The 7666-nt window shown below is 44.9% G+C and overlaps 1 long non-coding RNA gene across 1 annotated transcript; it reads left to right on the top strand.

The window, feature by feature from the left end:
* Positions 1–449: 449 nt before the first annotated feature.
* LOC116871573 lies at positions 450–3876 on the top strand. The gene is made up of 2 exons (XR_004383439.1): positions 450–503; positions 3824–3876. It is a non-coding gene; the product is annotated as an uncharacterized LOC116871573 (long non-coding RNA).
* The last annotated feature ends 3790 nt before the right edge of the window (positions 3877–7666 follow it).

Here is a 7666-nt window from a genome sequence, read left to right as displayed (position 1 = left end):
TTATTTATTCATTTAAAAGTGCACAAGCAGAGGGAGAGGGAGAAGCAGACTCCCTGCTGAGCTGGCAGCCCAAGATGGGGCTCTATCCTAGGACCTGGAGATCGTGACCTGAGCCAAAGGCAGATGCTAACCATCAACCACCAGGTGCCCCAGCCCAGGGCTCCTTTAAAAGGAGGAAACACTTGTCCAGTGTCCTGGAGCCTTTTTAAGTGGTGGCCCTCCCTACATGTGATGGGAGTAAATGGATTAGAGTGGTGACATTCCCCAGTGGGGCCAAGTGCCATCTTGGTAAAGATACCAAGGGACCTTGTTGGTGCCATGAAGGTGCAGCCAGTGAGAAGTTCAGGGGCATAATCCTGCAGAGGTTTGCTGGGTCAAATACTGGCTTTGGCTTACAGATGGAACCATGACTGGTGATGGTTGCAGGAAGTACCCGGGACGGGGTCAAACAAAGGCTTTGAGGCAGCGGCTTCGGGCCAACAACTCAGGATGTGTCTGCCAAGGTGAGTTCAGTGAAACTGGTAACTAGTGGATCTTAAGGGTGTGTGTGTGGGGGGGGCTTGGGAGTCCTGTTTATTCAATACTACAGGCCAAGCATTGTGCAGAGATGGACAGTTAGCCAAGTGAGATTCGTAGCATTTGGGAACAGGTGGTTTTGTGCTGGTAGCAGCCACCTGTTTGTCTCGGTAGGCAGCTGTAATATGGACCACAAGGTGGCAGCCGACAGCAACTCCAAATGAGGACTTAAAAGATTAGTTTTGAGAGATGAGCTTTGTATTCTGAGCCACCAATAAGTAGAAGCTTGCTTTGGCAGAAAGAGGTGGTGTTTGGGGAAGCTGTTTCATTGCGGCCTTGGCTGCCTTGCCAAAGATTGCTTTTTATCCAATTTTTCTGCTGGCTCAAGTGATGTCAAGTGGTTTGCCTGTGTTCACACGCCTTGTGATTGTTTAACCTGGATTCCACTGTGAAATGTTAGTAGCTCCCGGCCTTTCTGTTTCCCACCAAAGCCAGCGAGCAAGCAGATGGGTTTCCTCTATAACCTTGCTGATTTTCTGGCCCTTAAATGTCACTTTTTCAGCTAGGGCTCCTTGCCAACTCCTTTCCTCATGACTTAAATTAGTTCCAGGATGTATTCTCCAAGATCACCCAAGGACTCTGGGAAAACCCAAGGAATATACAAGGTAGAATTGTAGCCTGTGGACAAAAAAGCCAACAGAGGCGGCTCTTCTGCTGCTGGCCAGCCCCCTCCCGCTACGTTGGTAGATTGAATACCACTGCCAATCAATAATCATTGATTAGCTGTTCAGGGATCAGTACTAATAAGTGCTCTGGGAAATGGAAGCCTCAAGATTTGCCTTAAAAGACTTCACAGTCTCCTTAAGGAAAACCCAAAGCTAAACACTGAAAGTCTATATGCCATGGGCACCTGGCTGGCTCAGCCTGTAGAGCATGTGACTCTTGATTTTGGGGTTGTGAGTTCAAGCCCCATGTTGGGCATAGAGTTTAATTTTTAAAAGTGTATGCCAGCTACTGTTAAGTGGTAAATGATTATGTCCAGAGTGAATTCTACGTGCAGGGTGGAAGGGATGAATGACCGCTGCTGACCCAGAGTAGGGTTTGTGGAGCAGGGTGAGACTAGGCCGGCACCTTGAAGATGCTTTCCATTCTTCATAGGAAAACCAAAATGTCAGATGGTGTCAGGAAACTCTCGTCAAAAATTAAGGGTTTTTTTTGGGAGGGGGGCAAAAACGGATGTTGACTATTACAAATGCCTAGGATGATCACCTGTACGGCTGGTTAGAAGGGGCAGGGAGAGGCCTCCTGGAGCACAGCCTGCAGTGGGTGCAAGTTTTGGGGTAGTCTGGTTCATCTTCCAGGGTCTGTTTGCATCACAGCTTTGCATCTCTCCACCAGCCCGGAAGCTCACTAGTTAAACCCCACTACCACTACTACCACCAACAAAGGTTGCTAAGGATTTGTAAGGGATTTGGGGTGCTGACAGCTGAAGATAAATTTTCGTAGTTCAACACTGACTTTCCAATACATAAACCCCCTTTCCCTGAAACATAGTCTCCCTTATAGGTAGTGCTGGTAGCAGCTTTAAGTCTGTGATTTGCTTAAAGTCCTAACTGTAGATCTTCAAGAAGCAGCTACCATATGCCTATGTTAGGTGCTGGGAGACAGATGTTTTTGAGAAGGATGTGTCCTCTAGCCCCAAACATGAGGGCCCTCTGGGACACTCCTTACTCAAGTGACTGGCCTGGGCCTCCAGCATGGCAGCATGGCCCATGGTGGCTAGGATTTCCCATCCCTGCCCTTGTTTCCAGAAGCCAGGCCTGCTGAGAACTAAAAGACAGGCTCACTCATGATCAAACTCTTCAAAGTTTGGGAATACGTGGGGTCATGGACTTATGCTGCTTTAATGCTGAACCCTTAGAATCGATTGATCCTTTTACTTTTTAAACATTGGAGAAAGATGGGAGAAATGAGTCTTGTTGATAGCACTTGTTTCAAAGCCCAAGGGTGAGAGAGATCCTGGTTTGGTCACTGTCCTGGGAACAAGGTTTGTCTATTTCCAATGAGTGTGAAGGACTCTTGGCTCTCAGAGAAAGTATCAACAACTTGGGTAAGAGGGCCATTTTTGGTTAGGCTGTCAGGACAAGGACGTGGTCTTAGGATGCTATGGAAGGAATCTGGTGATCTACCAGCAAACAGACGACCGGGCTGGAGGTGGAAGCAAACGTGTAACAGATCCTCCTGTTCCAACCTTCCCTCCTTGCTGGCGCCTCAGGCAGCCGGTAACTTTCCCAGAACTGCTGTAATCCCTTCCTAAGAGGCTCCCTGCCTCCAGCTTTGCCCTGCCAAGGTTATTTTTTGGAAACACAAATGTGAACAAGATATTCCCCAGCTTAAAATCTTTCAAAAGCTCTGTGTTGCCTTCTAGAGTCTTCTAGAATCTAAACGAATGCTGAACTCCTTACATGGCCTGACAGGTCCATCAAAACTTCGCATCTGCCTACCAAACAAAACAAAGCTCCAAGTTCCAGGACCCAGCTAACCTAGCTCGCTAACTTTCTCAGCTTCTTTGCATGCAGTGGTCCATTTCAGGGAAACTCTCCCACCCCAACCCACTCAGGGCTCCTATTCATTCTTCGTTCTTCAGACTAAATACCACCTCGAAGAAGCCTTTCCTGAGAGAAGTTACTCCTTTAACATCAAGTGAGGTGTCTCGTTAGTGCCTGCAGCATCTCTTAGCTTGAACAGGCTGTTAGAACTATTTGAAAATTTCCTCTCCTCTGTGACACAGCCTTGCTCTAGGGGCCTCGCTCAGTGCCTCGTGAGCAGTAGCTCCTTCGTAATTCTTAGCTGCATGAATGATGTCCTTAAAGAGTTGTCTCTGAAATGTTGTATTATCCCCTTATGTGGAAAGAACACTTAAAAAATAAAAAAAAAAAAATCTCTTCAAAACTAAATTGGGAATATGAAAGTAACTGAGAAACATCCTTACTACAGAGTTTCTCCAGAATTCGGGAAGGCAAACCTAGAAATACACACTAAGTGATAAGTGGCTTAGCCATTATGGCTGGTTGTATTGGTGGCTTTCAGGGAGGAGGGAGCAAATGCACTCCACGGGAAGGCTAGTGGGTCTTCTGTGACCCATGGGTTACCATGACCATCTGAAGTACATCTTACAGTTTGGACTAACAGCAAGAAGCAATAATAGTGGCTGGCCCAGCTGGTGCCCCGTGGAGTATTGGAGAAGGCTGGGGCTTCCTTGGCCAAGTCTAGGAAGAGTCTTATTTTCAATTCTTTTGTTTTTCAGCTTTACTGAGGTATAATGGACATACAATAAAGTGCATCTGTTTAGACATCCAATCTGATTGGTTTTTACATACGGATATGCTCATGAAATCAAGGTAATGAACATATCTATCACTCCAGAAGTCTCCTGTTTGTAAGCCCTCGCTCTTCCCCCACCTTCATCTCCAGGTGAACAGTGCTCTGCTTTCTGTCATATAGATAAGTTTGCGTTTTCTAGAGTTTTATCAAAACGGCATTGTAAGGAATGCATTCTTTTGTAGTCTGGGTTCTTAGCGTCATTGTTCTAAGACTCCAGTGTTGTGGCCTGCCTGAGTACTTCCTTATTGCTATGTGTGAATTCTACTGTGTGGATATGCCACACATTTTTTTTTTTTTTAAGATTTTATTTATTTATCTGACAGAGATCACAAATAGGCAGAGAGGCAGGCAGAGAGAGAGGAGGAAGCAGGGTCCCTGCCGAACAGAGAGCCGATGTGGGGCTCCATCCCAGGACCTTGGGATCATGACCTGAGCCAAAGGCAGAGGCTTTAACCCACTGAGCCACCCAGGCGCCCCTGTGCCACACATTTTTAATCCATTCACCTGTTGCTGGGCCTTGGCGCTGTTTTCAGTTTTTGGCTAACGTGACCAACGCTGCTGTGAATACCCACGCACAAGTTTTTGTGTGGACATACATTTTCGACCCTCTGGGGTATCTGCCTAGGAATGGAGTCACTGGCTCCAGCAGTAACTCTGACTAACATTTTGAGGACCTGCCTGACTGTTTTCCAGGGCGGCTGCCCCGTCTCTCACTTCCCATCAACAGTGGAGCAGTTCCAGTTCCTTCTCTTCACCAGTACTTGGTCTGTTCAGTCTTTTTATCAGAGCCATTCTAGGAGGTGGGAAGAGCTTGGATTTTTATCTCAGAGATGATAGTCAATTAACAATATAAAGGTGAGGATTGATGTGCCCAGGAATGCTGGCTGCTTGGGAAATACTTGAACTGCAGGAAATAGGAGGCCAGATCTGGGTCTGCACAGTGACCACACTGGGGCACTGAGTGGTCACGGGTAAGCCACTCTGTCAATAGTGACCACAATACACATTCAGCCTGCTAACGGGAAAGGGAGGGGGCGAATCCATCATTTGATTGCTCAGTTTTAGAAAGGGAAACTGGGACAGAATGAGGGCATTAAGGGGGAGAAATGAAAGGGATTGTTTAAAAAAGTTACAGCCCATAGAAAGCCTGGAGCCTATTTCTTTTTCAAACTGCTTTATTGGAAGCCCGTGATAAATGCATGGCACAAATCCCAAAGAACAGCCACTTGAAAAATAAGCCCTGCATGGTTTACTGACATATCAAAGAGGCCATTGTGAGGAAAAGGGCATCTTTAAAAATAAATAAATATTAAGCAGGAGAGGATACCCAAGCCCAGGGAATAAGGAGACCTTAAAACAGAGAAGTAAAAAAAAAAAAAAAAAAAAAGTGGCAGCCAAGAATCAAGTGGCATTAAAAATTTTTGAGGAATACCAGCAAAAACTGTCAAAGGAACTCTAGCTTATTTAAGTATGTGTGGCGGGACATGGGGCGGGGGGCGGCGGTGATACAGGAAGTCAGTTTGACACTCCAGGGGCATCAGTTCATTCATGCGCAGAAAGTGTCCTGAGGGATGAACAATCAATGACTCTGTGACATCTTTGCCTCCATCACACAATTTCTCTTTCCTTCAAAATGAACAACCACAACTTCCTATCATGGAAAATTTCAAATGTTAAATAAAACAAACAGAAGAGCCAAACAGACGACCATATACCAACCACCGAGCTTCCCCAGTCACCAGCATTCTGCCTTTCTTGTGGTTGTTGTATTTTCTTTTACAATATTATCTATTTATTTGAGAGAGAGAACACGCAAGCATGAGGGAGAGGGAGAGAATCCAAAGCAGACTCTGCGCTGAGCACGGACCCAATGTGGGACTCGATCCCACAGCTGGGAGATCTGGAAGATCTGAGCCATAACCAAGAATCAGACACTTAACTGACAGACGCCCCTGCTGTCTTGTATCTATCCCTATACCCACTCCCTGCTCACCCCTTAGTTATTTTTTTTAAAGTCAGGCTTATTGAGATCAAGTCCCACATCAGGCTCCACACTCAGTGGGGAGTCTGCATGAGATTGTCTTCCTCTGCACCCCCTCCAAATAAATAAAATCTTAAAAAAAAATTTAAAAGTCAGGCTTATGAGGTATAATTTACATGCAATTACAATTCATCCTTTATATGGGTACAGTGCTGAGTTTTGATACACATATAGTTGGGTATCCCATATAATCATATTATCCTATATTATGTGGGTGGCCATGGTGCATTTGGAAGGGTCCTTATAAGGAAGGAGGGAGACAGGAGAGGTAGAGATGGAGATGTGATGGCAGAAGCAGAGGGCGGGAGAGAGAGATTTGACCAGGAGTGCTGGCCACGTGGAAAACACTTGAACACCTGCAGGAAATAGTAGACTGAACTTAGGTCTGCACAGCAACCACACTGCCACAGAGAACGAATGGAAGCTTGCCATAACCTCAGAAAGATCTCGCATGCTGCCCTGTTGTGGTTGATACCACAGCAACTGCTGTTTTGGTCTAGTTTTGCCTTTTCCAGAACACTAGATAAATAAATGGGACCATTTATCTAATGTTTTCTGTCTGGCTTCTTTTGCTCAGCATCATGTTCTGAGATTTGCCCAGTTCATTCCCTTTTGTTGTTGAGTACTGTTCCATTTAGGAGGATGTACTGCAGTTGGTTTAGTCACCTTGATTTTTTTTTTTTTTTTAAGTAAACTCTATGTCCAACGTGGGGCTTGAATTCATGATACAGAGATCGAGAGTCTCATGTTCTACCAACAGCCAGGCACCCCAGTCATCTTGATTTTTTTTTTTTATGCAGGCATTTTTGGGTAAAATTGAAATACACAAATCTTATCTCCATCTTTTTTTCTTTTCTAAGATTTATTTATTTTGGGGGGTGTCTGGGTGGCTCAGTTGGTTAAATGTCTGCCTTCAGCTCAGGGTCCTGGGATCAAGACCCACTTCAGGGTCTCTGCTCAGTGGGGAGTCTGCTTCTCTCTCTCCCACTGCCCCTCCCCCCTGCTCGTTCTCTCTCTCTCTCTCTTTCTGTCTCAAATGAACATATGAAATCTTAAAAAAATGAAAGATTTATTTATTTATCTTTAGAGAGAGACAGAGATGTGATGGAGAGAGGGGCTGAGGAAGAGGGAGAGAAAATCCACAAATATACTCCCCACTGAGCATGAAGCCTGACATGGGGCCGGATCCCAGGGCCCCTGAGATCGTGACCTGAGGCTAAATCAAGAGTCATTGCTCAACTGACTGAATCACCAAAGGCGCCCCAACTTTGCCCATTTTTTGTTTGTCTTTTTTCTTACTAAATGGTGGGAGTTCTTCACATATCCTAGATATAAGTCCTTTGTCAGTAATACTTTTATTAATATTACTATTACCAGTAATAAAATTTTGTGAATATTTTCTCACTGTGGCTTGGCTATCCATTTTTTTTAACTTTTTTCTTTTTTTTTTTAAAGTAAACTCTACCCCCCAATATGGGGCTTGAACTCAAAACCCTGAGATCTAGAGTTGCTTACCTACTAAGCCAGCCAGGCACCCTATGACCCCATGGCTATCCATTTTCTGATGAACAGAATTTTAAAATTCTGATGAAGTCTTATTTATCATATTTTTCTTTTATTGTTACTGCTTTCTGGGTCCTATTCAGAAATCTTTGCTTAACCTCAGGCCCTGGAAATATTCCCTGTGATTTCTTCTAAATATTTTATGGTTTTAACATTTACATT

The sequence above is a fragment of the Lontra canadensis genome, unplaced genomic scaffold, assembly GCF_010015895.1.
Source record: "Lontra canadensis isolate GAN:19392208 unplaced genomic scaffold, GSC_riverotter_1.0 scaffold27, whole genome shotgun sequence".
NCBI classification, from domain to species: domain Eukaryota; kingdom Metazoa; phylum Chordata; class Mammalia; order Carnivora; family Mustelidae; genus Lontra; species Lontra canadensis.
The sequence above is the reverse complement of the archived record's forward strand: the minus strand, read 5'-3'. Positions and strand labels throughout refer to the sequence as shown.